The sequence below is a fragment of the Vicugna pacos genome, chromosome 7 (genome assembly GCF_048564905.1).
Source record: "Vicugna pacos chromosome 7, VicPac4, whole genome shotgun sequence".
Lineage (NCBI taxonomy): Eukaryota > Metazoa > Chordata > Mammalia > Artiodactyla > Camelidae > Vicugna > Vicugna pacos.
Window position 1 is genome coordinate 48,478,524 of NC_132993.1, and position 26,586 is coordinate 48,505,109.

The window sequence follows — 26,586 nt, forward strand, 5'->3', positions numbered from 1 at the left end:
AACTATATGTTAAAACACATTTTATTTCTGAATCCAGCTACAACACTTTGTGTTTCTTGCATACACTGAAACATCTGTACTAGTGGAAAGGGCAAGATTAGAACTTGGATAGTGGCTTGGCAATTTTTTTGCTACATAATTTAAGGGATGGAGATTTAGAATTCACCAAGACTGCTAAGAGAGGTAAATTTTGTAAATCAAACAATGGTGGACATGATGCTGAATTTGTAATTCAGATACACCAAGTGGCTTCTTGCAGATAATGTTTTTGAGATTAAATATGCTTCCCTTGGAGAGCTATACTAGAATGTGACAGCAGTGGGATTCTTTGGCTAATTACTTAATAAGCATTGAAATCAACTTCATGCTTTTCTCCCCTGCAGATGGTTCAGAGGCTTATATGGGGACATCACAGTGGCTGCCCTGTGAGGAAAGGCAGTTAGGTGATACCTGATCACTATAGAAATTCAATTACATGTCAGAACCTACGCACAAGCAGAGGGCACTCGACCCTCCTTCCCAGGAAAACGTAAACAGCCAGTTGTGAATTCAACAGCAAGTCAATCTACAGACACTTCAAAACTTTTTTTTTAATTTATTGAGTTATAGTCAATTTACAATGCTGTGTCAGTTTCTGGTGTACAGCACAATTCTTCAGTCATATATGAATATACATATATTCATTTGCATATTCTTTTCCACTGTTAGCTACTACAAGATATTGAATATATTTCCTTGTGCTGTACAGTATAAACTTGTTTATCTGTTTTATATATACCATTCAATATCTGCAAATCTCGAACTCCCACTTTATCCCTTCCCACCTTCCTCCCCTCTGGCAACCGCAAGTCTATATTCTATGTCTGTGAGTCTGTTTCTGTTTTGTATATAAGTTTATTTGTCTTTTTTTTTTAGATTCCACATGTAAATAATATCATAAGGTATTTTTCTTTCTTTTTCTGGCTTACTTCATTTAGAATGATTTGATTTCTGAAACAGGAGCTTTGATCAATTGCTTGTCCTCTCTTAATCTGGGAATGAAAAACAGTTGAACTCTATAGTGGTGAATTCTTTTGACTGTAAATGTCACAGCTTATATGCACCACAGTGGATTTGAGGGTGGTTGTGAAGTTCTGCATTGTTGCAGGTATTGTAGAGGAAGTTGCTAGAGTGATTGTGTATTTTTGAATAAACAAAGATGTGAGCTATGCTCATCTTTGACTTTAGTTTTGCCTTTCTTCTTCAGAACAGAGTCGCACTTGGATATGAGGGGATATTTGGGGAAAACTGAATAGCACTTGGGAATGCTGAGACTCTGGAGTTAGGCTACCTGGGATGGTATCTTGACTCTATGACTTACTAGCTGTGTGACCTTGGATGAGAAATTCACTAACTCAGTTTCTTCATCTATAAAATCAGGATCAGAATAAAAGATTCATATTAAGAAGGTGAAGGGCTCTAGTAATATTTAGTACTTAGTGGTAACCAATACATGTTACTTTATTCTGAATGTACCAAGTTAAATGTAAGTAAGCTGGCTTTTCCTCAGGTTACGTTTGATAATGGTGAAGATGACGACCATGCTATTCCCCAGGCAGGAAACACTTATTTAACATTAACCATGCCATGCACCAGGACACAAAGAGAAGTGCACTGGACCCAGTTTATGTGTCCCCACCACCTAGATTTTCTTGGCATCACCTGTCCTCTTATGGCTTAAACTTCTCCTATAGTCATTAGGCCATTACAGTCATTTCTGACCAACATGAGTTATCTCTGCCTTTCTTGAGCAGAGATGAGAACTGTATTGAAGGAACTATTATGGTTCATTCCCTGTACTTAGATCCAATCTGATTGGACCCATGGAAGCACAGGTTTGTCTAGCAGCTGCCCTAAGGGACTAGGCAACACATTTTGGAGATATGGGAGTTAATGCCCCGTGGGATGACTCTTCACTAATCAAAGAGAGAAGAAGGGAAGAATAAATAGATAAAATAGATAAATTGCTCACCTTTCTTTTCTAGATGGCTTGGTCTGAGATAACAGTGGTTCTATGTGGTCAGTTCAGCAACAAATCACCTGGTATTTGCTTCACTCCTTTCCTACATCACTTCACTTTCTCTTCTATTCTTGTTTCCTTGGGATTATATTTCCCAATAAAATGTTAGTAGGTTAGCTTTGCCTCAAGTACTGTTTTCGAGGGATTTAGGGACTAGAGGAAAGAAACAACACTTTTTTGTAATAAGCTGATAATTTAGCTTAATAAACATAAACATTTTAACAGCAAGTTTAAAACAATGTAGTAATGGCTCTTCTATTGCCATGGAAACACAGAAGCTGGAGGAATGTATTCCTCAAAAAGAAAGGAAGGAAATGTCAGGCAGACTTCCCTGAGAAGGAGATGTTTTTGTATGATGAATAGAGTTTTTGAAGGATAAACAAAGATGGGCAAGAAAGGCAGAAAGAACAAATTAAGTGAAGGCAAAGATATATGAACAAAGGAAAACTTGCACGCAAAGAATGAGGGGTCCCAATATGACTATAGTGGAGCGTACATGAAGGGGATGGTACAGATGCACTGGAAATATATGTCATTTTGGATTGTGAAGCTCCCTGGATGCCATGCTAAGAAGGAGCTTTGGCATATACTCTAGGAAGAAGGGAGCTTTCAAAGGTTTTGAGTAGGGAGGTGATATAACCAGAATGTGAGATATTCAAGACAGGTAGCCTGCTTAGGTGACTACCAGCAACAGTTCCCATGTGGCCATAAGAATCTAATCTAAGAAAGGGAGGGACTGGAAAGTGAATGATTAATACCTTCACTTTAGATATATTTTGGGAATGGAATCAAGAGGACTTGGAAAACTTCGCATGTTGAGTGAGAGAGGAGTCAGTGTGGATGTTCAGATAGTAGCCACACAGTGGAGTGAATGATGATGTCATTTATGAAGAGGGAGGACAGAAAGGAAGACACATTTTGGAGGAAGAAGCTAATTTTATAATAATGTAGTTACATTTCCCAATGAATCTAGGTAAAAATTCCTAGAAATAGTTGGGAATAAAAATCCAGACCTAAAGTATGTTATTACTCTACAGATCAAGTTGACTGCTGTCACTAGTAACAGATACCAAGGTTTTTTAGAAAAATCAAATTTGTAAATAACAATTTAGCATGTAATCCAAGTCTCTATCATTCCCCCACCCATCCACCTACACACCAAATGCATTAAACTGCAATGGAAAGCTTTAATAAGCCTGCATAAATTATGTGAAGAGTGGCAGAAAACAAAGAACTGGATTGAGATATAACTTCACTAGACCATTAGGTTCACTCTTACCTTAGCATGTGAGTCTTTACAGAGCACAAGAGTCAGACACAGGCCTCTGAAAAATGATGAGTTATTATGTTTTTGAGACCCTTTAGGGTCCTTTATGAATATTCATAATTGGGACTATTAGAAGTTATTTATAAGTGTAAAAACATTCATATTCAGGTGCTGAAGGAAGGTGAAATAGACCAGAATGAAAAGATTTTTTAGGAGGTAAGAAAAGCTCACATATATTTATATCTCAGTAAAGTGTGCCAATTTTTAGAAATAATAATAACTAACATTTATTATGACATTGTCTTCGCATGCCAGACATTGTTATGGAACTTTACATGTGTTAAAGCTAACACTTGCAAAATCTGAATGATGTAGGTATTATTGCCGTCACTTTTGAGATGAGGGCACAGGAGGGTCATAGATCACATGGGTCATGAGGAGGGATTCAAACCAGGTCATGCTGTGCCAGGGCCCTGCCTTTAACCATGATGCCAGAACAGAAAAAACATTCCTTAACATTTGCATAGCAATTTATAGATCTTGATGCATTATTTCATACTGACACAAAACAGACCTGTAAATTAGAAAAGACAAGTATCATTAAGGAAATTGAGGCTGAGAAGGTCGGTATTCTATAAAGCTACACAGCTGGTTCACAGCTCTTCTGGACATGAACTGATTTTGATAACAAAGACTATCAAGGCTATCCGGGTAGAGAAAATGAAAAATCCAAATGTTAGTGAACACCCAGAATAAGAAGCCAAAATACAACCTAGGAATTGTGATTTTTTACTTCCTAGATTTGGCAATAGTTCCAGCAGCTTCCTTGGGTTCTAGTCCTTGGGAGAGAGAGCCCCAACTGCCAGACTTCTCCAGTGAACAAAGTTTATCACCCCAGTTTACCTGGAGTATAAATATACTCTGCAGATTGAATTGGAGGAGAAAATGCTGCAAATCATTTTCCCAAAGCCAACTAAGACTTAGTGAGCCACTGCTTTGTCCCTAACTGCCCTGTGTAGTCTGGCCTTAGGTATGTTCAGAAAATGGGCCAATATCCCCATTATTGCTCCAAGGTCTGGTCACTTTGTTTGAAGACAAAAGGAAATGGCCATCCTTCTTCATAAAACAGGTTTAACCAACATTGTATTCTTAATGTTTTTATGGTTTGTTATTAACAAGCAATTGTAGAAGAAGTAGGGGTTCACTCATTTATTCAACAAATATTATCTCTAGTAAAATATAGCATTTAAGAGAATGGACTCTGGAGCTAGACTGGGTTCAAATCCTGCCTCTGCCCTTTACCGGTTGTGAGAGTGATCAAGGCCACAGTTTTCTTATCTGTAAATTATGGCTGGTAGTAGTATCTAGATCACAGGGTTGTTATGGAGATGAGATGCCTGGTACATGGGTGCTATGTGAGTGTTAGTATATTACCAAGTGCCTCCTATGTGCCAGATACTGTTGTAAGGACTGGGAATAAAGTCATAATCAAGTTAAACAAAGCCACTGACTTCACATGGCCTGTATTCAATCATTGTAGTCAGGAAGACAGATAATAAATAAGCATTAAGTGCAGTATACATTATGATTTCAAGTTGTGATTGAAATTGCATAATGGCTATACATATTCATATATTTAATAATATAATACTTTATATTAGGCTACACTCTACAGTTTTCAGGCACCTTCCATATCTTTTATGATCATTGTGATTATTGATTGGCCCAGAATTGATGAGGCACATATTATTTTAAATCCTCCCCCAATTCCTGAAAGGTAAGAAACTGAGTCTCAGAGAAGTTCTCTAACATGGTAAGTGGTAGAGATAAAATCCAAACCCACATTTGTCTCACTTCAAAGTCCAAGTCACTCAATTGCTCTATGCTGCCTCACAACCCTGAGTTGTTATGGGACTGAAATTACACCCTTTTCCAGCTGAGAAAATGTAATTTAGGTTAAGTGTCTTGGATTAAAGTCATACAGCTTAGTAAATGGAAGAGCTGGGACATGAATCCAGTTTTTTAGATTCCTATGTTAGTGTTTTATCTACTAGAGCAAAATTACAAAAATTCCACAAGCATTTGAAGAATGGTTGGAAATGCTGTCTAGTCCTTCCAACCACTCTCATACTTTACTGTTATTATTCATATCATTCTAGGGCTTAAACCATGTATACTTAAAAAAATCCACATGAACTATGTGTGAGTCGATTTTTTTGGAGTGGAATGCAGCTTCTCTAAGAAACAATGTTGGAAATAGTGGTTAAGCTTTTAGACCAGCCGAACAAAGTCTCCTTAACATTTAGGGGCATTAATACGATGTTAATAGAAACCACTAGCTACTAATGATTTGTTAACTTCTCTGGATTTACATAAGAAGAGTTTCCTTTTTAGGGCAATCTGAAAGCCCTGGGATCAGTGCTTAGTTGGGAAAGGAAAACTGGAGAGTGATTATAGAGAAGTGATGAGAAGGATCTCATCATCCAATGGATCATTCTTTAATCAAGGAAGGTTTGCATTTTCATTCTCCTGGAACAATCCCATGACAGAATTAGCATAGATGTTTCTGACTTTTGTGTGAGATAATAGTTATATTCTCTATAGTTTATAATTGTTAAGAAATAGCAAGACTCTTAGTGTATTCAAGCAGTGATCTGTCGATTACCCAGTGCCACCCCTATACCTCCTAAAAAGAGATAATGCATAGAACGATTCTTTGGAAATCACTTTCAATCACTTTCAAATCTAGTATTTCTTTGCTACACCCACATTCTCGTTGATGTTGGAAAAGTTGGCCAGGAGAGAGACCAATAGGCAAATCAATATCAGCAGCATGAATATACAAGGAAATTCTGTGGTGATACCACAAACTATCCTCCTAAGGCTATTAAATTGGCCAGAAAAGTTCTTCTATATTATGTGGTTTACCTTTTGGAAATACGAGCATATATATCTAAATGAATCCCAGAACTCTTTCACATTTCAGAATTTTTACTTTCACCTACTCATCAGTGAATATGAAAGGGACATTTCTCTTTTTAATTTCTTCTTTGGAATCCTAAAGCATTTCCCTAAAGTGTTTTTGATCCTCAAATACTTTTTTCAAAATCATTCTTTCCCTTTTACTAAATGGTTACTTTCAACCACTTATACAAAAAAAACACATTTATTTTAAAATATGCAATATTACAATTTCCAGAGTGTTGAAACATTGATAATTCCAGAAAGATTATCTTAAATGTCATGGTGAAGAGGAAAGAACACTGAATAAAGAGCCTAGAGACCCAGGGTTTAGCCTGGTTCATCCACTAAGAAGATTCACTTAAATCCTTTGAGTCTCAGTTTGTTGCAGTGCCTGATACATTGTTGTGTGTTATACGTATAAATAATGTATGAATTTGCAAAATAACAGTAGTCTTAAACTTGAAAAATTCTGACTAACTCTTTGATAGTAAGAATCTCTTTTTAGACTCTATTCTAGTGTCTTTCTAATACCTTCCATGATACTCATGAGTGACATGGCCATCATTAAAATCTTGTGCAGCAGGCCTGTCCTAGAAAATTAATAAACTATTATTCTTCTGTAAAAGCAAGTGGAATAGGAGCAAATCTATTTTATAAATTTATATAATACTTATTTTATAGATTAGATAATAGAAGGAAATAGTGTTCTTATAATAGCAACAAAATTCACTAATTAGGTGTCTCCAAGAAATTAATGCTCTAAGTGCTAAGGAAAATTCAGAATAATTTAATTACACAAAGTAATTAATGTAAATAATATCCCTCTTATTTTAATCTCAAACATATTTGATATTCTGTCTTTCTTACATATACTGATTTTTTTAGTCATGTTCATTTTCAAATTCCTTATTGATTACACATGTACTTTAAACATAGATTTGAATTTTAAAAATACAAAATTTCTGGTGCCTGGTCCATTATTGAAAAATTGATTATTCTATTTCAAATACAAACTATACCCTTCAGGTGAGAAGAAACATATTTGTTAAATAGCATTTAAAATTCCAACAGAGGAGACTTAGCAACTTTAAAGAGTTAATATTTGTCCAAATTGAGATGAATTATTTCCTTCTTACTGACAGCATTAGACCTTAGGATAACTACCTATAATTATCAGCTTGGAATTTAGGGCAGAATTTTCCCTTAATAACTTAATGGGCAGGGACTGGTTAATTCATTTCCCAGAAAATCAGTGAAATCTGTAGACCTGTATTTATTTAATATGGCATCCATGACTTTAAACTCTGGCTTTGGAAATTTGTAAATTTCTTTTGAAATGAAAAGAGGGGAAATCACTTTAATAGTGTTCCAGTTAGTTGTTCTTTTTCAGCAGTGGCCATCTGGCTATGTATCTGGCCTCTACCCTAAGTATTATGTTAGGAGAATGTCCATGAGATATAATTGGGAAAAGATGAGCAAATGTGCCTCTTTTGTTAATGAGGTTATCACTAATAATCCCATAAACAAGTACATTTTAGCAAAAGCCCCATCCAGTCCTAAAAAAGTATTTCTTTATAAATTTCCCTAGTGATAAGGACCTCACTCACTCTCTCTTTTTTGAAGCAACTTTAAACAAAGATAAATTTTGTTTCCACTAAAACCTAGTACACAAAAGGAACTTAAAATTTGCCATTCAGTCATACATTCAAACTATGTTTAGCAAACATCTCCTATATATCCCAGACACCACTCCAGGAGTTAGGAAAATAATGATGAAGAAACACAAACACAGGCCCTGGCCTCATGGAGCTTACCTGAACAATGAACATGAATTATTCACAAGAATTATCATGGAATTTAAAGTTTTATATAGATGCTCAAAGGAAGGCTTTTCTGTAGATAGGCAAGACTTAAAGGGAAAGGAGGAGGACAGTACTCCAGTTAGAGGAAATGTGCAGACTTTTGGGTGAAAGAAAACACTGAAAATTCTAGGAATTAAAAGAAGTCTCCTCTGGTGCAGAAAAAATTATTAAGAGTAAAACAGTGTGAGAGTGGACAGATAGGAAGGGACTCAAGAGACCATGGAGGGCCTTACTGACCAAATAGAGATTTCAGCTTTGCCCTGAGAGGAAGGGAAAGCTATCTAGTAAGATGAGGGCATTGTATTTACATTTTGGAAAAACTATTCCATTTTCAATATAAAGAAGGGATTGAAGAACATCAAAGATGGATAAAAAGAGGCCAATTAGGCTATTGTTATATTGTAGGCAAGGGATGTGAGTAGTTTGGAGTAGGGTAGTGACAGTTAAAATGGAAAGAGGGATACAGGATAAATTATATTTGGGAGGAACACCTGACAAGGGCTGGTGATGAATTAGATATAGAGTGAGAGAAGCAAGGGATCTGTCCTGGGATTTTGGCTTTCAAAATTGGATGGCTCATGGGGACACTTCCTGAGGTAGGAAACAAAAAAAGCAAAAAAAGCAAAAAAACCATTTGGGAGTAAATTTATGATTTTGTTTTGGATTAGATGAACAGAAATGAAGAAGAATGGAGAGCTGGATATCTGGGTTTAGGGCTCAGAGGAAATCTCTGATATGAATTTAAAACCATTAATGTACAGAAGGTAATAGAAGCAGTGGCAAAGATGAGGTTGCCCAGGGGAAGAGATGATATGCTAGGACAAGCGGAGTGGAGGAGAATGAGTCTGCAAAGAGAAAAAGATCAGCTAGAGAGAGAAAGGAAAAGCGTCAAAGAGTGTGGTCTCTCACATGCCAAGGGAGAGTAAGTTCCAAGGAGAGATCAGTGAACCTCACTGTAGGAATTGCATCCAACTCATCAGATTTTTCCAGCTTTCTGTCTACAGGCACATGGTAGATGGCTCTGCTTCGTAGATCATTGTGGATGGGTGTGGCTGTGCATTTAGTTTTGGCTGAAGAGTTATGAGTAAAAAAAATGTGTGTTGATTCTGGGCACAGTCTATAATTACCTGTATGTAGTTCAACAGAGGTCCCCCTCTACCAGGACAACAGGCAATATTCAAATTAGAGGCTGCCCTGAAAGTCTAAGCCCCTGAGTGACTCAGCTGAGCAAAGCCCTCCTGCCTTAATGGGCAGACAGAGTGAGCAAGAAAGAGACCTTTTTCACAGGGAGCCTGAAGGTTTAGAATTGTTTTTCACTGTAACATCATCTAGACTATTTTTACTGATAGAAGCATTAAAATCTACTGAGAGATCAAGAAACTTGAAGAATGAAAAAAAAATCCATTGAATTTAGACAGATAGACCATAAGGGTTGCTTAATGGAGGCAGAAGAGAGATTAGAAAGGGTTGAGGACTGAGAAGATAAGGAAACTGACAGCAAGTATATATAGAGTCTTTCAAAAGCTTATCAGTGATGGGGAGGAAAGATTATCATGGCTGCTTGAGTGGGATGTAAAAGTTTGCTGTTTTTATAAAATGAAGGAGGCTGATAGATATGTGCATAGGAAGGATTCTGATAAGAGAAAGAGGTAGAATATGAAAGAAAAATAAGAGATGATTGAATGTTTCTTGGAAAGGGAGGAGGGATATGCCTTGAGAACTACTAGCAGAGTTAGACAAATTTTGACTAACAAGTAATTGTTGGCTTGTTATAAAGAAAATCATTTATTGGAACAATATTAAATGAGTGCTTGAATCAATCAATCAGTCTGCAATGAGTAAACAAAAGCAATAATGAAACCTTTAATATCTAATTTACCTCATTCTTTTTTGATCTCAGTACCATCTGCAAGAAAAGATAGTTCTTACTTCATGCCTCAGGAATGAGGCTTCTGCACATTTAGAACCAGTTGTAGGCAAAACTGTAAGTAATTAACTTTTAATTCAGACCACAGTAATTAGGCTCTTTCATGTTGTAAGAAATACAATGAAGAGGGTGTGTTGAAAGGAAAGAAAATAAAGTAAAGAAACATAGGAAGTCATTGTGACATATGTATAATCAGAAAGAACTCATAGTTTAGGATGTAACTTAGTACATAGCCACTAGAATGTAGGTTTTGTGATGACATGGATCTGTGTCTGTTTTCTTCACGGTATCCCCAGGTCTTAGAACAGTCCATGGTACATAGTAGGCACTCAGTAAGTACTTGTTGAATGTGAGAATGAGTAACAGCTCACCTTGCCTTGCCTTTATAAATGAGTGTCTAATACTGTGGAACTCTGTGATTCTGCCATTCCTGTGACTGGCCTTTGTCTTACTTTGCTTTTTCCTCAGGCTGTTTCTACTGTAACTGTCAATCACCAGCCCTCCACCCTGCTGCTCTCTACTCCCACAGTCTCTGCATATTGCTCAAGCTTTTGACTAATTTGTGGTTTCTATTTTCCGTCTTGTCAAGGTGTTTATCTTGGTTTTGCAACACACCAGAGCCTGTAGCTCTATTTGAAGTTTTTTATTTGCATGGCATAAAAGAGATGATATGATCAGTTAGTTAGTTAGTTAGTTACTACCCAATATTAAAAAAAAAAAAAACCTGATAGTCCTCATGCCAGAATACCTCATAAGACAACTATTTTACTAAGTGATCAGAAAGGAAAACATTTTATATTTGACCCAACACTCAAACATACACATGGACACACAAGCACACACGTTCACACACACACTGAAATGAATACTTCATGAAACAGAACTGACCCTTTTTAGTTCAATGTACTCTGATCCATTCTAATGTAGTCTAGTCTAGTCTGTCTTATTCTGTTCATTCCATTTCATTCCATCCATTCTGTTCTGTTCCATTTCCACTTACTCTGTTTCACTTAAAAATGTTAATGAATTGATTCATGACTCACAAACAGGTCAAACATAAGTTTGAAAAACCCTGGCCTAGGTTGCATATGACCACCTTTGGTTTGGAAATCAATTTTTATCCATTCATCTGTGATCAATCATCTGTGGTCAGTCAGGGCAGTAGAGTCATATATTACAAGGAAGGGGAAATTATATCTGTGGCTACATTCTTTCATGAGAAGGGAGAAGTGCTTTTTTTCATATGGGTATGAGAGGTCTTCATATAGTCTCTCTGACACAGGCCAACTCCTATTCAGTTTAGTGCTGCTCTTATCCTTCCCTAACTCTGCTCATTCATAAACTAAGCCCTACTAAAATGCTGGTTGATGAATCCTTGCAGTGAGAACCCCTCTATGGTGTATTTCCATTTTAACATGGACATATTTAATTAACATAATTTTATTGCTCTTAAGAGGAAACCACTTTTAAAACTGAATCTTGGGCCTCTCATAATGAAATAATGGGTGACAGTACAGAAGCAGGTGATATTTGGAGTACTCAGGGCCTTTTTTAATGCCTGTTCTCCTAACACTGGTTCTGTGTGCAAATACAAAGATTTTCTCTCAGCTCCAATGAGAAACTTGTATAGGACCCAACTCTATGCCTAGAATACTATGTAGAGAACTTCTTGAGGTGATAACATGATGTGGTAACTAGAATAATGGCTCTCCAGGGTGTTCACACTCTAATCTCTGGAACCTGTGTATATGTTACCTGGCATGGTAAAAATGGCTTTGCAGTTGTGATTAGGGGTCTGTACTTTGAGATGGGGAGGAGTATCCTAGGTTACCCAGGTGGTTCCAATGTAATCAATAGTCATTTGTGGAGAAGCTTTGCCAGGTATTGAGAGACAGACAGACAAATAGATGGGCAATGGGCGGAAGGGAGTGAAATGTGACGACAGGATCAGAAAGGTGTGACTTGAGAAGACTCCATCTACTGTTGACTTTGAAGATGGAGGAAAGAGATCTGAGCTAAGGAATGTAGGTGGCCTCTAGAAGCTGAAAAAGGCAAGGAAATGGACTATCCCCCAGAGTGTCAGGAAAGGCATGAGGTCCAACTGACACCTTGGTTTTAGCCCAGTGAGACTCATATCAGCCTCCTGACTGCCAGGCCTCTTAGATAAATTTGTGTAATTTAAGCCACTACATTTATGTGTACTTTATTACAGCAGCAATTGAAAACAAATACATTCGGAATGAACTTGTCAGCACCAGGAGAATGTGTGGAAATAAAAGTAGTCAATCTTATATAGATTCTGACATCCCAAAGGGAATCCTTACAGGGTAGTGAATGAGTGACTTAAGGCTCTCCTTTTCTTCTATGCCAGAGAACACTGGGATTTTGTACTTTGTGGGTAAACCTATCTATGTCTCTGTGGAGTTCATTCTCAACCCCAAGTTAGAGAATAGAGCTCCCTGTGGTTTAATATTTATTAGGAATATACAAACTAAAAGTCAGGACATAAAATATACTGCTACTTTCTTATAGAGCTTCAAATTGACAGAAAAATTCAACTACTCCTGAAAAAATTCCAATAATGGTGTCCACAGCACAAAGTATTTGAATGAATATTAATATTAATAAATGTTTTGTGTCTTCCTGTGCAAAATCTTTTCAATGTTCAAGAAACATATCTATAGTGAACCATATTATCTTAACTGTATTGGCAGATGAATTAGGACTATCTGCCATCCCCTTGTCTTGGTTTATAGATTGTGAACTTTATAGAATACAATTAAAAGTTGATGTTTTATTCTCAATTTACATTCGGGTATACCAGAGACTCACAGTAAACTCTTCTTTTCCCCAAAAGTAGATGAGGTAACTTTTATGCCTGCACACACACACACACACACACACACATATAAAGACAGCTGTCAATGGAAAGCACAAAATTACTATTTTAATTAAGATTTTACAAGGACTTAGTGACAGAAACATGCTTTGGGAATTTTTTTGAAAATCAGGGAAGCTCCAGGGAAGTTGGCGTAAAAACAGCTGAAGATTTTTCCAGGGTGATCTTGGTATGAAAGTGGCAATTTTACCAGTCAGAATACAGAGACGTCAACAAATGGACAACTCTTTAGGTTATCGTTATGAGGCAAATAATCCACAGGCGTTCCAGTAAAAACTGCGCAGAGCATTCTCTGTTGTTGATTAGTAACAAAAGTGCAGCATGGAAACATTTTATGATCATGTGAAGAGTTGGCCTATATTCCTTTGTGTGTTGTTCTGAAAGCAACAAGTGAAAGAAAACAGCAACTAAGTGCTAAATTACAATTTGGTGGAGGTCAATTTACGGATGATTCATCTTCTGGTTGAGTAAGGAGCCAGAAAGATGTAATGAAGGAAAACATGAAATTGTAAGAACAACTTGGCTCACTTTCTTAATCTAGGAAAATTAGGATCAATCTGACCTAAATTAACTTTGGCCCTAACATTTTACTATGATTTGAGATACTCACTGAAGTTAACTGCTAAATGCACAGAGTTAAATGTTTTTGGAAAGTTACAATGTGATCTTGACTCAGGGACAAAGTGACCCAGAAAATGGATGTCACAGGCAGCCCAAGGGTCTAAGAGTCAATACATACTGAAACAGGTCAGAGAAAAACACCAGGGGGAACTTTCTTATAAGCTTACCATTGTGGCCTTTCTTTTTCCAAGATAGCTTCATATGGGGAAAAATCTGAGTATGTGGGGAATATGGCTGTTTCCTATCACTTTTTCTGGTATATTTGTACTAAAGGGACCAACATAAGTGACATTTAATATAGGTCATTAAAGGATACCAAGAAAATCCCCTTTTAATTATTAAGTAACACTCCAGGCATATTCAAAGCACTTTTTGTGTTTAATTTCCCCTTCTGGGTGCAGGAAGTCACTAGCTCTGCTCCCTAGCAGATACAGAAAGGGAGTAAAGTCTAAATTCAAAATCAGATGTAGCTTTAGGAGTAAAAATTACCTCTGCATTAATGAGCAACTGACAGCTTCCATGTGATCAGAGAATCTTTAAGTTAGAAGAACTGTAAGCAAGGCTTCCTCATTTTACTGGTCAGTTCAGTTTAGGTCAACAAATGTGTACCATTGCCAAGCACTGTGGAGCTTTTAGATATTTAGAGGTTAAATAAGATCCAGTCCTCGATCAGATGGAGTCTGAGTAAAGTCGGGTAGGCAGAGGTGATATCTGTTACAGTGATGTACGTTAGATGTATATATCCATCAGAGTTCTTAAGCAATAGCAAATGATTTCGACTGATTAAATTGAAGAGCAACACACCAAACTCCAGTCCCACAATTGCTGAGAGGGCTGGAGAGCCAGGGACATTGCTTGTGAGGCCAGAGCAGCGGCCAAAATAATGCTACTGGATAAATTAGTTGTTTCTGCTAAGCCCTAGAAATCACAATTATGTGACCATTACAAGAGTCCTAAGCTCTATTCTCCATGGCCCCAGTAGACATATCCAGAGCAGGACATTGTTTGCACAGCTGCCTATGTTCATTTTGAGAGTAGATTCTCCTTTGTCTTTGCTTTTTTGTGTCACCAGTTCCTAATTCCAGGTCCCAGATAACTGTGTTTGATTAGCCACTCTAAGTGCTTTGCCTTCTCCCTTATCTGGACGGGACAGTGAATCATTGGCATTTTAGCTTCTATGTTCATTGTCACCATTAGAGGCTGGATGGGGTGAGGCAGATTTTAAACTCACAACACATCACAGTCTCTTTTGGCTTAAATAATCTTTTGGGTGACTCGTTTTATACTCTCAGTCTTTCAATTTCTCCTCTTTCTCCAATTTCTCTCTAAGATGGTACCTGAGTGTGCAGTAAGAGATGTAACACTATTGTATGGGGTAAAAAAGGGGGTCTGAAACCAAGTGATGCCATCTGCGTGCTGGCTAGTCACCTGCTGTGGAGAAGTTTGCTTTGACTCTGGTGCTTGACCAACAGGTCTTTTTGGAATGTTGTACAAATGTGTCATCCATTGATGGATGATTCATTTTTTTCGAGTCACAAAATCATAATGTAGCTTCTTTGTCCCAACCTCTAGCATCTGCAAGTTCATTTGCCTTCTTGGCACCTTCTCATTCCCACAATGAAGAATGTGGGGATAGTTAGTCTCTGATTAGCTCTCCCAAGTGGTCAAAGAATACAGTGGTGTTGGCTATGTAAATGAACACTGAGGCCCTACTCCTGATATATTTTATTTTTCAGTACCTATCAGAATATTTCAACTAAAGTCCCCTTAGAGTTCCACTCACCCTTTGGCTCTCTTCTTCCCATACACTGGGCTGGAAGAGGCTGGCTTTCCATACTTTCTTTCTGTCAGGAAATAACATGTCCATATCCTACTTATTTTTTAGGTATAATAAATATCTTGGCTGCAGGTGATCATGATTTCAGGGGAGAAGTGAAAACATCTTGGATTAACGTGAACAAAATATCAACCCAGTCAGATACTTGAGTAAGTTAGTACAGGAAACATATAAGGGGAAAAGGAAGGGATAAAGGGATCAGAAAAGACTTCCTTAAGGAAGCAACCCTGAGCTGTGTGTTGAAGATAAACTCCCTGCCCAAATTTAGATAGCTTAGATTATATTCACATGCAGGCTCAGGGACTAGCTCAGGGGCTAGCAGTCCTTATGGTATGTTATAGAGTTGGGAAGACTTTTCAGACAGCAATCACCTTCACCAGCCTGCCTTTGCATCTGATAGTTCTTAGAAATCTCATTGTGTGTCAACAGTATCTAGAAGGCTCACTTCCTCCACAGTGGCTGAGAGTACAAGACATAGTGAAGTGTGTGAGGACTGGGAGAATCCCATAGAAGCAGAGATGTGAGGAACTAACAACTACTGAGAGAATTCCCTTCCTGGATGGGAGACATTAGTAATTAAGAATTGCTTAAAGGAGTCTAAAGGGCAGAGTTTCAAATTCAGAGCTGGGAGATTAGATTATAGGGGAAGGGAGCCAGAAATGCTGGAGCTTATGATCAAAAATCATAGATGGATAAAAAAGAATAAAATAATGCCATTTGTAGTAACATGGATGGATCTGGAGATTGTCATTCTAACTGAAGTAAGCCAGAAAGAGAAAGAAAAATACCATATGATATCACTCATATGTGGAATCTAAAAAAAAGAAAAAAGATGAGACTAATGAACTCATCTACAAAACAGAAACAGACTCAAAGACATAGTAAACCATCTTATGGTTACCAGGGGAAAGGTGGTGGGAAAGGATAAATTTGGGAGTTTGAGATTTGCAAATATTAACTACTATACATAAAAATAGATAAAAACACAAGTCGCATCTCTATAACAGAGGGAGCTATATTCCATATCTTATAATAACTTTTAATGAAAAAGAATATGAAAATGGATATATATGCATGACTGGGACATTGTGCTGTACACTAGAGATTGACACACTATAATTGACTATACTTCAGTAAAAATAAATAAATTTTAAAAAATCATAGAGGGAGGTAGGGCTAGGTCTTCAAGAGGTAGTCATGGGACTCAGGGCCAGTCCTTGGGAAACTATAGAAAGCCAAGTGCACAGCATGAGGCAGAGCTGGTGAAGCAATTACTACTGATCCAGGAAAGCCTTTATTTTATGTACCATCAAGGATTAAACAGGATGGACTTAATACCTTAATACCTGTTCTGCAAATAAAGGTTGTAGAAGCCACACCAGTCTAGTCCACTGGGGCATTCTGGTGACAGTATTCCTTCTAGGCATTTAGAGACTTCTTTAAATGCACATATTTCCTGGGAGAGATAAAGATGCTATTAGCATCCAGTTTAGAGTTAATATCTCAGTTATTTCACTCATTGATTGTTTATCAGTAACATTTACATGTAAATTACTAAGTTAAGGAGGTGGGAATAAAATGAGGTCTCACCTTCCAATTATAGGTAATACCCCATGTGTGTGCACACACATATACACACACACATAACAATGAAACGGTATAAAAATCTATTATGAGAGGACTAGATAAAGTATTTTGGAATTTATTAGGAAAGAGAGAATAATTCAGATTAGGGCAGACTGGGGAGGGCGTCTTGGAGAAGAATGTTTTTTCACTGAGCTTTGAAAGAAAGGAAAGATCTGAACATTTAAAGGTGGGCAAAGACTATTTCAGGGAGAAGAAACAGCATGAAGAAAAAAATCTGTAGGATTTGGGGAAATGGAGAGCCATTTGTTTTGGAAGTAATATAAATGACATAAGGAATAAAAATGAACATAAATGACATATAATGACGTAAGTTAGGTTCTAGTCAGAAAATTGGGGGACTTGTAAAGGAAAATAGAATGACTCAGTTTGTTGTGGGTTGGCCCAAGGGGGAACCTCAGAAGAACTCTGAGTGGATCAAGTAGGTTGTGCCATGCCCGTGTTCCTTAAGGAGGTGGCATGTAGAATGGAGGTAGAATGGAGATAAAGTGCAGAAAGGGGAAAAGAAATTTCTCTTTTATCACCATTCTGCCATCTGCTTACTTTAGCTGAATCCTAACATTAGGTTTTTGGGTCTAGACTAGTACTTGTCTTTATCCATGTGCTGGGCTGTTTCTAATTGGAAATAAAAGGTAGAGACAGATACTGTGTGAACAAATGGAGAAAACACATTTCTTAGTTTTTGTTTGTTCATTTTTAACAGTTTTTGTTTCCAGTATTGTAAAGCAGTGAAGAAATTATTGCACCTCTAATTTTATGCAAGTTTTAAAATTTATTTTTCCCTTTTTTTTCCTTCCAATTTTCTTGTTCTTGAATTTTGAGCATTCAGAAGTAATGGTGGAATGTACAAAAGGAAAACACAACATCAGGAAATGGAAAGGAAAGTGAAAAAAAAACAACGAAGGTTCCATATTGCTCACATTTAAAAAGCACATTTTAAAGCACATTTAAAGAAATCCATGGCGTTTGGAAGGTGAAGAGCAAATTGTCTCCATTATGTTTGTAGCACCTCTGAGTGGCAATCACAGTGATGATGCAGGAGGAACTAGAGGCTTTCAGGCCTCACCTGGGAAGTCCTCACTCACCTGATCCACAAGGCAGTGAGGCATCACAGCTCTGAATCACTGAAAGAGAATCTGGTGGGGCAGGTTCCACAACTGCATGAGGATTTGTTTGCATAAAGATTTTTTAGTTCTTGCCAACAGTGAGGGTGCCTTCTTACTCCTTGACAAACATGAAACTACTTCTGCTTCCTTTTTTAGAAATATTTTCATATATACAGATTGTTCTTAGATATACTCACCTGATACATACATGTTTACTTTTTCCTTTGCTTTTTCAAATCTTCCTATGGTAAGACTGTAGTCATCCACCCTCCTTTCCTGGTTTCAGGTGAGGAATTTGAACTGTGGGTATTGCAGTTCTGCCTTTTAGGGTTCGTGGTTGGGCAGCCTGGAGCCACACCGGGAGGACTCCTAGTCCCAGGTGGCTCAGTAAGCAACTGTTCAGGCACCACATACAGAGCAAGGCACGTTTGCAGAGAGTCTTCAGTTTTGGTAGAATGATTTCTATTCACTCTGCTAAATAATGTTCCTGAACTGAAGAGGATGGGGTTCCTTTCCACAACTGTAAGTGCCGTTTTTAAAAATTAATGTTCTTTTCACTATATATATGTATATATATATTACAAATAGGAAATTGTGTCATTTCCAGAGCAATCGAACAAACTATGTGTTACTTCCTTCCCAAGCCCTCCTTGGAAAGGAAAAAGGGAAGGTAATTGATAGTGGGTTTGTGGGACAGGGTTTAGGATAAATTTTAACACATTAAATAGACTAATACCTTGAAATGTGGCATACAATGAAATAATTTAAAAAAGAGGAGTAAGATATACAACATTCAAAGTCAAATGCAAACAATAACAACAAAATCTCACTTTGACTTACTTAAAATATGTTGAAATTTTTAAATATTTCAAAAGGCAGCCAAGTGTGTTGAAAAGACTGTGGGCATTAAAGTCAGATAAAGTTGGATTCAGTAGCCCTACTGCTTATTAGATGTGTGAACTTTGGTAAAATGCTTCACCTTGTCAAGCTCCAGTTTCCACATTTGTACAGTGGGTATAAAACCTACCTCAGTGGATTAATAGAGTGAAATTAGCACAGTGCACTGCACTAAATTGATGCTTAGTCAATAACTGTTGGAGGATAAACTTGGCTACTTCCTAATTAAGTTTCAATTAAGCTTCAAAAACAAATTAAAGAGACAAAAATTACTGTAGGAGTCCATTTATGTGAGGTATTGAGAGTAATCAAAGTCATAGAAACAGAAAGTAGAATGGTTGTTGCCAGGGGCTGGGAACAGGGGGAAATAGGAAATGTTTAGTGGGTGAAGAGTTTCAGTTTTGCAATATGAAGATGTTCTAAAGATTGGTTGCACAACAATGTAGATATACGTAACACTGTTGAACTGTATACTTACAAATGGTTAAGATGATAAATTGTACATTACATGTTTTTACCACAATTTTAAAAGTTAATTTTTTTATTAATTTTTCCCATTTATTAAGGTGTCTGTGACTCCTTAAAAGATGTCTAAGTCCATTTTCAGTGGGTCTAATTTCAGGATTGATATTGGATCACCTATGTTAGTGTCCGGTTTTTACGTAACATAATTAGCAGAGAGGATGATGCATTTTTAGTATATTCCTAAAGTTGCCTCCACCTTTGCGGTGATCCTTTTATACACTCTCTTTGATTTAATTATATGATTATCTCTAATTCATAATAGTGATTTTTAATATGATTTCATATTTATTGTACAGAATATGGGAATTATGAAGTCATAATTATTGGTCACAAATTATTTGAAAACTTTAGATACAACTCAAGTGTATTATTTATTCCAGTGTTCTCAACTTTCCTGTAGCTAATTTGTAAACAGATTATTTTATGTGTTTGTATCTTAGAGATAATAAAAACTATTGAGACAGGATCTGTTAAATACCATTCCATCTTAAAATGTATTACTTAATTTTGAGGTAAAAAGACAAATTGGAATTATATTCATTTCAAACTTGAAAACATGCCATTGTTGAATTTTCAGAAAACATTTTCTTGAAAGATCATACATATGCCTAGCTGCTTTTAAAACTAAATATCCTCTCTGGTATTTGGTGATAGCTGAAGGTTGATAACAACTAGTATTTGTGAATAAGTGTGCAAAGTTTTGCATGTGATATACCATTTAAATGTATGTAAACTCAGGAACTATGTCAGCAAGTCCAGGGCAGCACTAGAATGAGAACAAAAGAGAAGGAAAGCTGCAGAAGCACTTGATAAATATAGAATACTGTATAAAAGGGCAGCATTGTTTTTGTTACTGAATCCCATCTATAGTTTACTCTCTCTAGGAAGTGTCATTTATTCATTTAACAATTACTTCTAGCAGTCCATCAGTGTCCTCCCACTGGGCTGGGCTTTGAGGTTAAAGAGTGACTGAAGCATTGCTCTTGAGGGGGTCCTGGTCTACCAGAGGAGATATGTTCTCAAAAATGGCTAAAGGGAGAAAGTGACAATTTATCAATCACTCATGCCGTTCCTGGCATCACTGTTGATTAATTCCCACTGCTTGGAATATATGATGCTCAGTGTCATGGGATTAAAGAAACCTTGATAAATCTTTACCTGAACTGTAATCATTGGAGTCTAGGGGGGGAAAAATTGAAAACGTGTATGTGAGTCAGTTAAAAGCAGAGTGGAGTGACTTCCCAAAACATGGAAGAAACATATACCTAGAAAGCCAGAGGAGGTCACGGTGTACTGAATACTAAGAGAATATAGCCTGGGAAGTAGTAGAGCTTTATTTTTAGCCAGGCCTGGAATTATGTGCAGAGTTGAAATCAGCAGAAAAAGATGAAGAGACTATCTCATCCAGAGCAGCATTTCCCAAACTTTGTATGGATGAAATGATTTTAGGCAGTATGTGAATGGGACAATCAGTAACGTTGAGTTGCACAGTGAGAAAGTTACTGTATTGTTTAAATTTGTTTCAACTCTTCAAGGACAAAATTTTATCACTGTTGATATGACTTTAAAATTATTTTAACACTTGTTTAATCTCTTTTATAGCAACAGAGTAAGTAACAGGCTCATTGGTTTTAGCAGGCAAAAAATACTTAGTTATAACTTAATAACCGTTAGAATAACATTTATTTTTATAGTCATTGCCTATTTATTCCAATAGATGCCAGTTTTTTCATTTATGATACTAATAGGAATGTGCTTTTGAAAGACTTATCAGAACTAAAATGTGAGTGGATATATATCCACTGTAAAAAAATACTAAGTAAAAATAGTTCAGATGGTACTTGGTAATGGAAAAATCATGAAGATACACCAGAATTCCTGAAGTTTGGGAAACACTGAAATAGAGGCAATGTCAAGTACAGAAATCAGGAAGTGAAAATGAATAGGCTGGTTTTATGTATAGCTGGGAAGGAAGGATATTGAGCATTCTTTGGAGGGTATCCTAGGAGGCTTTGTGTGATGATGCTGGTGTAAGTTTGATTGTGGCAGCTTTGAAGGGATTTGCACTTCAGCTTCTAGATGGTGAAGTTCCGCAAGGGTCCTGACCTAGGAACAATATGTTGTAAGCTGTGATTTAGGAAGATCATTCAAGGAATGGTATATAGGTGGGTTGGAGCACAGGGAACATGGATGCAGAGAGAGCACTTTGGAAATAGGTTTTAATGGTATGAGGTTTTAATGAATAAATAACAGTTGCCGGGAATGAAAATGGAAGAGAGGGATGAGGAAGTTATTCCATAACAAAGAAGGTTAATAATGATAATAATAGCAGTAACAATAATAGCAACAACAATGATAAAATGATGAAAGCCAAGATGCTTTTGAGTTTTTAAGCCTGGTGGCCTGAAAGAATAACAATAACACTGAGGCAAAAAAGAGGGAACTAGTACTTGTGGGGGGCAATAATCCTTTGTACTTTAGGCAATTTGAAATTGAGGTGAGTTGCCCTTCCAGTAGAAAGGGAAACTGCACTGTTCATCACATGGAATTGGAAGTCAGGAGAGCCATCTGAATTGGCCAGAGAAATAGAGACAGTGACCAAACACCTCCCTCATCTAAATGAAACTTAGTTCTGTTCTTCCTCCTGCCTCCCTCATTGAGGAATGTTGAAGAAACAATCTCCTGGTGTCTAGAGATGGAAAGGAAAAGAAAGAGCAGGTTGACTGTTTACTTCCCAGATTTTGTATTGTCTGGGGGGTTCTTTCTTGATTACTGTAGCTGCCGCCTTGCTCAGAGATGTTACTTCTCTATAGAATCCTTCCTCAGAATAAACAAAACCATCTTCTTCTTTAGCCAGAAGAGTAGCCACCAGGTTTACTCTCCAGGAATGATAAAGGGGAGTTTTGTCTGTCTTCTGTTTCCATTGGAAGCATTTAATTTAGAAGTTTTCTTAAAAAATACAATACATAGTAGATAGATATTTAAAGAGAGACAGATACTATAAAGACTTGTACACTCACTTTCCAGCTTAACAAATAAAAATTTAGAAATTTTAAAAAATGAAATACTCCCCCTGATTCTGTTTCTCTCTTTTCCACCTCAGCGTCACTACTCTTTCCTGTGTTTGTAGATTTTTTCTCCACTGTTTTTATTCTTTTATCCGTTTTTATTTTTATGTTTTATGCCACCCACTGCTATGTGAGTATATTCATAAATAATCTATAACATTGTTTTAATATTTTAAATTTTTATATAGACATTAGAGTATATATTGTTCATCTGAAACATGCTCTTTTCTTTTACTTTGTACTTTTGAGATTAATCCATGTGGATTATTATAGCAAAACTTATTAGTTTTCATAACTGTATATTTTCCTATCGTAAGTAACACTATAAATAATATTCTTATACATGCCATTCATATACAAATCTAAGAATTACTCTGGTGAATATTACTAGGAATAGATTTGCTGAACCATAAGCATATGCATCTTCAATAGTGAACTACTGATAAATTGTTTTCTAAAATATTTATACCATATTATATTCCTAGAAAAAATGAATGAGAGTTTCTTTTCTCTCCAATCTTGACACACTTGTTTATCTCAAATATTCTAAATAAATAATCTTTCCAGGTGTAACTGAAAACAAGATGCCTGTGGCATCTTGGATGCTCAGATATGTTTGGAACACTGCAATATCTAACATACAGTGCAAAATAGTTGATCTCAAGTCCACTTCCTTGTTGTTCCTCACCTATGGTGTAAGAGATTTACTAACTTTTCTATTAAACTTAACTTTCATATTAATAATAATAATATTGATAACAACTGTTAACACCAATTGAATGCTTACCATGTGCCAAGTACGGTCCTAAGCTCTTTGATTAAAATATCTTACTTAATTAATTTGAGGAGCAGGTAATGATATGATGCCAATTTTAGAGATGAAGAAACTGATTCACAGAAATATCACGTAAATAGTAAGTAGAAGTGGTAGAAGTCATATCTATTCAGTTTGTTCCAGCTAAGACAAGTAAGAAAGGGTAGATGGGAACAGACTGAGAAAAGAGACATCTAAGTATTACAGTCCTTAACTTCCTTAAGTTTAAAATCTAGTTAATATTTAAATAACATCAAAAGAGCATAATGAAGTGATGAGAAATGTCAAATAAGTGCTATATTTGTACTGCTATATTTGTACTAGGACAACTGGAAAATGATTCTCATAGGGGATCAAATTTTACTGAGCCTTGGAGATGAGAGAAAAGAAGTTACAGGGGCAAAATATAAAGGGAGCAGCTTTGTAGAAAATATGAGGAAGTAGAAAGTATAAGATATTTTTGATAAAGTTAATTTATACAATCATTAACTCAACAAACAATTTATGAACATCTACTCTGTGTGAGGCACTGAGCTAAACTGTGGGACACAGCAGTGAACAAAAAGACACCATCTCTCCCCTCAGATGAGTGTGCTTGGTGATGTAGTATTTGGAGAATTGGGGAAATATTAAGGAAAACAGAAGGAAATAAGAAGAAAATAGTATGAAATATGAAGGATATAAGACTGAAAATATAGGTTGCCTCTAATTATGAAGTATATTCAAGTATGAGTCTAAGGGATGTGAACTTTATTCTGAAGGCAGTGAGAAATCAGTGTGAGTCACTGTGAGGTGAGTGGCATTATTCGTTTATTCTATGAACATTTATTCTACCTGTGCTTTGCCTAGTGCTGGGGATATAGGATGGGGGTGTGACAAATAAGTATATAAAATTGATAATATAATGAGAGAAATAAGGCAGGGGGTTGCACAAGACAGAGATGTCTAACCCAGGATTGAAAGTGTGGTGAGAAGAGGGGGGCCACAGTGGAAGATACTTTAAGATGTTTTTTGGGTTGATGGAAATTGCTTGAGGAAATTTGACAACTGAGTTTAGTCTTTTATAAAATAGCATTTTTTTTCTGATTTCAGAAGTGTTGCATGTTCATTATAGAAACCTGAGAACCACAATCATACTTATGTACATCTTTAAGATTTGTGTGTATATCCTGTTAGTCTTTTTATGCCTATATATAACTAATCCTCCACTTATGAAAATACGTTTCTTTCAATATTTGCTATTGTGAATAGTAGTACCACACTGAACATCATTGTACAAGCATCTTAGGACATCTGACTACTTTCAAAGGTAAATTTCTAAAATTTGAATTATAGGTCCTTTTACCCGCTGAAAGTCTTGACCATGTCATAAGAGAAGGAAAGCTCTTACAGAATTTGTAATAAAAGATTAAATTGATGAAACTTGCATTTTAGAAATATCATCCTTAAAGCATTGTAAAGGGAGAACAGAAAAGATTGGAGGCAGCAGACCAGGTAGGATCCATTGTAGAAATCTAAATAAGAAAAAAAATAGAACCTACACAAATGGAATCACATTTGTGACAGAATATGGTAGGAGATTTTAGAGATACTAATTTTGCAGAAATCAGTAGATTAGGGAAAGTGACTCAGGGGCAGGAGAAGGGTAAAACTGATTATAGAGTACCTCCCAGTTTCTGACATAGGCAACTACCTGGATAGATGGTAATATCTGTGTTCTCTTAGATGAAGAAGATAAGAGAAACAGGTTCAGTTGACACTAGTGGACTTTGACATGCCTGTGACCATCCATATGGAGAAATTGCTTAAGCAATTAGGAAAGTCTGGTAATCAGGAGTCTAAATGGGTTATAGATAGATAGATGTGGAAGTCAGCAATACCTAGGCATAGCTAAATAGGCAGAGGTGTAGTCATGGATGTGGATAGGATCTCCCAGGAGTAATAAGGACTGCAGCATGAGAAGAGCAAGAGGCTCTTGGTGGTACTCTCTGACATAATAATAACATTAACATTAATCAGAGGAAGAAGCAGCTATAGTGGAGACTGAGAAGGAGAGGCCAGAGAAATAGGAGGAAATCCAATGGAGAGTAGAGTGAGTGAAGGCAAAGTAGAAATTTTCAGGAAGGGAGAAGCTAACAGTGTAACATGTCACAGCAATTCCTAATAAGAATGAAAAGTGTTCTTTAAATTTCACTGAAAGTTTTGTCCAGAACAATTTCAGTAGAATGGTAAGGACAGACACCAGAATGCCATGACTAGACCTGTGCTTCAATAAGATAACCTGTCGTGGCAGTGGGTAGAATGGCTTAGGGAGGTAAGAGATGGGAAATTGAGAGACCAGTGCAATGGAAAGGGGTTTGGGGCTCCAGAAAGGAGGTATTAAAGCTCAGCCAGGGCAGTTGCTATGGTGTTCGATAGAAAGAGACTGTAGCGTAGGATTTACCAAGTAGGTGGATATGATGTGTGACAGAGAGGATGAAATTCAAGAGGACTCCAAGATTTTAATCCAGTATGACTGAGAAGATTGTGAAGCCATCCACAGAGGTAGAGTTCAGGAAAAGAATTTTTGTTGATGGAGATAAGGAAGGAGAGATGAGTTCTACATTGGATATGTTGATTTGAGATATTATGGGGTATATAAGAGTATAGCAGCATTTGCATGGAGATATTCTGAAGGTGGCTGTTACGGTTCTATAGCTGTGGGCAGAGATCTAAGTTAGAGACAATATCATTGAGCTTTTCCCATTAAATGGAATTTGGAATCATGAGAAAGCCTGGAATAGCTCAAAGAGATCATTGAGAGTAAGAAGAACAAGAAAACCATGCAGAATGTTTAAATAGGTATCATAGGTGGAGCCACTGAAGAAAACAGGGAAGGAATGATCAAAGCAATAGCAGGAAATCCACTAGGATAATTCAAGAAAGTAAAGGAAGGGGTAGTTTTAGGAAGCCAAGGTCATTCCTTTTGTATGGAACTAAAAACTTAACCTTGTTTAATTCTATAACATAGCTTTCAATTTCTCTCCTTGACTAAGGTTACAAGAAATATTTTATGACAAAACTTAACATTACTAGAAACTAGCCAGTTTTGACCTC

The 26,586-nt window shown here is 36.7% G+C and overlaps 1 protein-coding gene across 4 annotated transcripts in view; it reads left to right on the forward strand.

Annotated features, from left to right (window-relative positions):
• Positions 1–26,586, forward strand: part of MACC1 (MET transcriptional regulator MACC1) — a 486,000-nt gene that overhangs the window by 310,429 nt on the left and 148,985 nt on the right. The window contains exon 1 of one of the 4 annotated variants that reach the window (XM_031674118.2): positions 18,297–18,708. The exons of the other annotated variants lie outside the window; for them this stretch is intronic. The gene's annotated coding sequence lies outside the window, so the exon portion shown is untranslated. Of the gene's footprint in view, positions 1–18,296; positions 18,709–26,586 lie in introns of those variants that run through there. 4 annotated transcript variants of the gene reach the window in all.